The 6,000-nt window shown below is 40.0% G+C and overlaps 1 long non-coding RNA gene across 1 annotated transcript in view; it reads left to right on the top strand.

The window, feature by feature from the left end:
- The first annotated feature begins 2,360 nt into the window (after positions 1-2,360).
- The window catches only part of LOC140602223 (uncharacterized), a 29,561-nt gene continuing 25,921 nt past the window's right edge, over positions 2,361-6,000 (top strand). Inside the window, exon 1 of the long non-coding RNA XR_012005201.1 lies at positions 2,361-2,465. This is a non-coding gene — a long non-coding RNA (uncharacterized lncRNA). The remainder of the gene's footprint in view (positions 2,466-6,000) is intronic.

Genomic DNA, 6,000 nt, shown 5'->3' with positions numbered 1-6,000 from the left:
CTGGATTCAAATGATAGATGGATAATGAACTGGACTGAGGTACTGTTTACATGTGAAGACTCCTTTGTGGTTTCAGGCTGTTGACTGTATTTGCGTCACTGTTGGTGGTGTTTTGGCTTTGCTTTTATTTTCTCTCCTTGCTCCTCCCCTCCCTCACACCATCTGATTGATGGGCCCTTTGCCATATTTCTTTGGTCCACAGTTACCTAACGTTCAGGGCCAGCAAGAAGGGCTGGTTTTACTATTTCTCCAGCTTGCCCACCTTAGAAAGCTCCTCTCACCTTTGGAGTTTCTCCCCAGCCCCTCCTTGCTAGGAGAGGTTCCAGGGCATATTGGAGCTGTGTGTTGTCATGTACTCAGCAGGCTGAGGACCCCACTTTGCTGGTGCCCAGAAAGAGTGGGAAGGAACCACACCTCCTGCTGTTGTGCCAATTCGGTCTCCGGGGGAAGAGGAGCACAGCAGACTATTTAGATATATTTAGATTAGTTACATTCTATCCTAAATTGTCAAGGCAATTTCCTAAAGAAGTTACAATAAAGGAAGAATGAGATTAAAGCCATAGTTCCCTTTGGCTTTCTCTTTGATTTCAAAAATGACAAATTCTTAAAGATTGAGACCCCCGAAGAAGGGATCCTGTGGCTAATGTCACCCATTTCTAACTTGGATTCTGGCACATTCCCCACACCTCCATCATTTTCTTTGTTTTCTCCATTCCCAAATCCCTAGTGTTTTCTGTGTAAAACACCACCACCCCTTCCATAGGAAAAACTCCTGGGCTGGAGTCTCAAGTAGCATCTAGACTTTAGTAGTGGTAGATGGGGGACAGTATTGCTCATTGTCACTCGATCTTGCTGGCTACGGTGGTGAGGATCAGTTTCTGTACCAGGGTGATGATGGGCGAGGGCCGTACAGTTTCTTTCCTCTTTTATGGCTCTGAGTGAGCTGTTAAACTGCTGGGTCTCTGTCTAAGGAATGTTTCCATTGGCAGGTGCAGAAATTAAACCCAGAGAGGTTTAGTAACTCTACTAAATTCATGTGGCCACTAAAGATTAGCTCTAGAGCCCACAGCCTCCCCCTCGACTTTTACTGGCTGCTTTCTCTTTACCGTAGTGACACTGATTCATGCCAATTTACCTTAGGAATAATAGATTTATGATAGCATTTTCTTCCTTGTTTTATCAAAACAGAGGAAAGAATTGAAGGCAGAATAATAGCAACAAATTAGTGTCATCTTGCATTAACATAGGAAACTGCAACAAAGGATATACTAAAATTGTCAAAATAATGTAGTAGTAGTAAAAAAAAAAGCAGCTTAGCTCTTGTGTTTCTTGATTTTTTTTTTTTTACTGTATTTGGATTTTTTTTCAGAAAAGGTAAATATTCTGCATGATCTTGGACTTATGTATCAAAGATAAATATTTATAAAACAATTGTGAATGAATGCTGGCATTCTTCAGGATCCTTAGGTTATCTATACCCCAACCTAAATTCCTATGGCAAGAAGTTCCAACACACTCAGAAGAATATTCACAGGAAAAATGGCATTTTTCAAGGTGGAATGAGGGCCCTTTGACTTTGGTACAATTTATAGCAATAGATTCTCCCAGCAGTCAGGAGGTGCTGAGTGCCAGCAGGCCTGTATAGAGCGATATGGTAAGCTGTCACTCACTGTTTTCTCAAAGGTATGTTTCCTGGACTAAAGTCTATGGGTCTTATTGATGAGGTAAATTATTGGCCTTCCCATAATTACCACGTACTTCTAGCTCTATACAAATTTTCAATATTTTATTCCTTTTGCATGTCTTCTGGCTTGAGCATGTGTGTATCTATGTGTGTGAGAGAAAGAGAGTATGTATGTGAATGTGTGTGTGAATATGTGATGAACATGTGGGTGTATGTGCATGCATGTGAGTGTATGTATGTGTGCACATGTGTGTGTATGTGTTTCAGCCAGAATCAATAAGATATAGTCATACTTAAACCACTGTCTCAAGGCCCTAAAGTAAGATAGGTGTGAGAGAGACTGAAATATTGTTCATAAAAGTTCAAGTCTTTATTAGTGTCTTTTTATAAGTTGAGGAAATAAAATTCTACCAGAAAAACATCATTTCATTTCTCCACTGGCTGCGAGAACAGAATTGCACAGCTTCTCCCATATGCTGCCAACTGTCCCATTATGGTAGAGCTCAAGAAACCAGGTATTTAATACCTATTGTGTGCCAGGCAATGTGTATGTAAAGATGGTAAGACATGGTTCCTGCCTGTGAGGCCTGAAGTCTACTGGGCCTACAGATACACGAATAAATAACTATAATGTAATGTGATAAGTGAAATGACATCAGTGTAATCAAGGGGTTATGAGATCATAGAGAAACCATTCTTAACCCAGCCTAAGAGTGAAGGCTATGTCTCTGGAACCTCCTAAAGAAGCTTCATGCAAGAACTGTGTTTTAATGGACATGTGGTAAATTTCTATGGACATTTATTCCTCATTAGAGCCTTTCTTTTAATAACATAATTTGTAAGAATGCTCGTTACTAAGATTCTTTTTCAACTGTGGTGTGCTGATGGGTTTTTCCCACTTTTTTTTTCCTGTGTTCCAATCTTGCCATGTTTGGATGACACAACCTATATATGTGATAGCATGATGCTACTTTTTTTTTTTTTAAATCAGCTTTACAAATGGAAAGCTGTAGTAAGTGCAAATAAGGTCATTGTCATAAGACAAATCAAGATTCTTACTGTATGATTGAGATTGAGAATGTCGCTAAATGACTTGTCCAAGGCCACACAGTAAGTGGGTGGTCAAACCAGCTTTGGAAATGAGAAATTCTTAATTCCTGGTGGGGTATATTACCAGGCCACAAATGAATGGAAGAGCTAAGTGATATTTATGGCTGGTGAGGATGAAAACCTCAAGAGGGTTGGATGATCATTCAAAAGAGTGGATATTTCTCTGTACTTATTTATACCTTGTGGGGTTGAAAACTGGGATGGCCATTCCACAATAACCATCTGCTGGCTTCATTTTTGCGAAAAGCGTTTTTTTTCCAGTGTCACTAAACGTCTCTGTGAAAGCCATCTTAGAAAGCACTGATGTATGTGACATTTTCAAAACTTTGGGAAATGTTTAGGTTATTTCCAGCTTGTGATTATAGCCGGGAGCCTGTTTGGGGAGATCTGAAACAGCAACGCAAAAAGAGCCTGGGGCTCTGAGGAGAAAGCCGGGTTTGTGTTCTGGCTCAGATACTCAGTAACTGTGCAGGTCACAGGCTCCTCCAGAGAGCTTCAGTTTCTTATTCTGTTATGTAAGGATTAGACTATGAAGTGCCTGATTTCACTGTTACAAATTCTGTTTTCTTTTATTGGATCCCTACTGATCAATTCTAGACCAACTGAAGCTCTTCGTAGGCTGGACATAAGTAATAAAACTTGCTTGTGTCAATATTATAATGCTAATTTACAGAGACATTCGCTGCTCCTTCCTGATGAGAGGAACTTAGGTTTGCATGACTAGTTTTCCTATTAGGAGATGGTTCCTTAAACCGTAGGCATGCACTGCACTGTAACTAGCATGCTTAGAGTTCATTCTCTTTTAGATGACTTTTATGTCATGCCTTGACCAGTGTGCACTGATTCATGGTGTACAGGATAAGTAGAAATTAAGATAGAGTCATTGTGACTTTTCCAGAGAAGTACTTGTCAACTGGAGTTTTAAAAAAAAAAATCTATAAGACTCAGGCCAACATCAGACAATGTTGTAGAATCCAGTAGAAAACTTCTAAATTCATTCTACAGAATACTAAAGCCAGAAACTGTCGAAGAGCGGTGCTTGGTGAGATAAATGTGCTCTGTATCATAGGTACAATAAAAAGTGGTAGAGCCCACTGATTTGGTGATGTTCTTATTTCAAGGGAATGGGTGAAGAAGGAGCCAGGATGAGGCAGACACTGCAGATCAGCCTCCTTGTTATCCTATTTAAACCTCACAACAATGAGAGGCATGTATCATTATATCTGTTCAACCCAGAGAAAGCTGAGACCCAGGGAGGCTTAGGGATTCACCCAGGATCCTCCAGTTAGTAGGTAACGAAGAAAGGGGTCAACCTTTGTTCTTCTGACTTTAAGCTCTAGCTCCTTCTGTGAGCTTCCTGGCCTCACTCCATATCCCCTGCTTATCAACTGTAGAAGGCTGTGCTCAATTCAAGTTAAAGTCCAGATTAGATTATTGAAGTGCATTTTCTCCTCTTATTTAGAAGCGAGGCTTTTCTGTTTCTTCTTCTGTCAAGGCTCAGTGTCCCTCACATTGTTAGGCTGTGAAAGGACCACCCCTGATATGTTGACAAGAAATCAGCTTCTAATCTGCAACACTTCTTTATATGGCTTGTCAGCTCAGAGCTCCTACCAAAGAAGTATTTCACAACTGGCCTGGCCACCTTATCACATTCCAAGCAGAGTGCAGGCCTTCGTGGGCTGCAATACTTGGAAACCCTTACAGTGATAAGTTATTTACTTTTTATTTTAACGCCACCAGTACTTATTCCCTTCCCTCCCCCCACTCCCCACCCCCTTCAAAGAAGCCAGATTATTTTCTGTCATATACCAGAGGTCATTTTGCATTGGGTTACAATATCAAATAAATCACAGCATCCAGCACCTTATTGTTCCAGCTCACCCTTAGGCACACACAGAAAACAGGAAGAGCACGCTTGGTCATTTTAGGTGGCACACCAGTGGGCCAACTATGAAAGGAATTTTTCATTTGATTTACATCCCAAGACTGTTTTGTGAAATTTGGATGAATTTTATCTCTGAGCTTAAATGAAAGGCCCCTGGTTTTGTTCTTTCCTTCTCTCCTGCAGAAGACTCTGCTTCTCCTGTAAGCTATCCAGTGTGTGCCTGAAAAAGATTAAGATGGTCTGCAGGGCGGGAGACTTTTCATCAGAATTTATTACTGTTCAAAGCTGCTATAAAGGCTTTCATTTAACCCTGGCCTTTGTATTTCCATCCATGAAAATTGTTCATACCATGACCAATCTGATGCATTGTCAGTGTTCTTCATGGAATATTCCAAACAAGACCACAGTGAACCAACTCCTCGGTGGGAGGAAAAGGGGAAGATACTGGGGCAGTCAAAAAAACTAAAGTTTGCTTTAATACTTTGTGGTATTTTCTATCCAGGTCATAGCTCCCTTAGGCAAGGACTGATGGAAACTCTGTTTTGACAGTTCAAAGAATACCTTGGATAGATACTCCCCCACCCTGTGGATTCATACAATGAAACAAAATTTCAATTAGACACAAGGAAAAGAATGGCTCTAAAATGTAGTCTTTTGTCTCCATTGAAAACCCAACACCTGCCAATTACAAGAGCCAATCTAATTTGTTGTATTTGTATTTTTCTTTCATTAAGTAAAAAATCTTTTTTTAGCATCCATCAGAGCTGTGTTCTAAGAAAAAAGAATTGAATACACCCATACCCTCTTTATAATTCCTTGATTTAAAACATTTCTATATGCATTAAACACACACATTTACAGTACATGGTATTCAAATAATCTCCAAATACAGGAAGAAAGAAGGCAGGAAGGAAAAAAAAGTTCTTGAAAACAGATAACAAATCTAAAGAGGAACTGGTTCTACATTCGTCTTAAGACGTAATTTCTTTAATACTATAGATCAGAAAAGGATTAAAGATGAGAATCTATAACTGAGTCCTGCGTACACAGACACTTGGAATTTGTAGTCAATTTCTGTAACTATACTGAGGCCACAATTCTAATGACTTAAATGCTAACAATAAAACCTTGAAAAAAATCTGCATTTTAAAAGCATGCACTGTAAATCACACAGGGAAGGGAGTAATGCGAACAGGAATTGGAATGTGGGCCCAGGGAGAGCCAGAGGCATTATTTGCTTCAGGTTGTGTAGATACCAGTCTTACTGGGAGGGTCTGGAGAATGTACCCTTTTAGTTTGCAGCTTGGGCCCTGACCTCATG

This window comes from Canis lupus, chromosome 13 (assembly GCF_048164855.1).
Source record: "Canis lupus baileyi chromosome 13, mCanLup2.hap1, whole genome shotgun sequence".
Lineage (NCBI taxonomy): Eukaryota > Metazoa > Chordata > Mammalia > Carnivora > Canidae > Canis > Canis lupus.
This window is presented reverse-complemented; position numbering and strand designations above follow the sequence as displayed.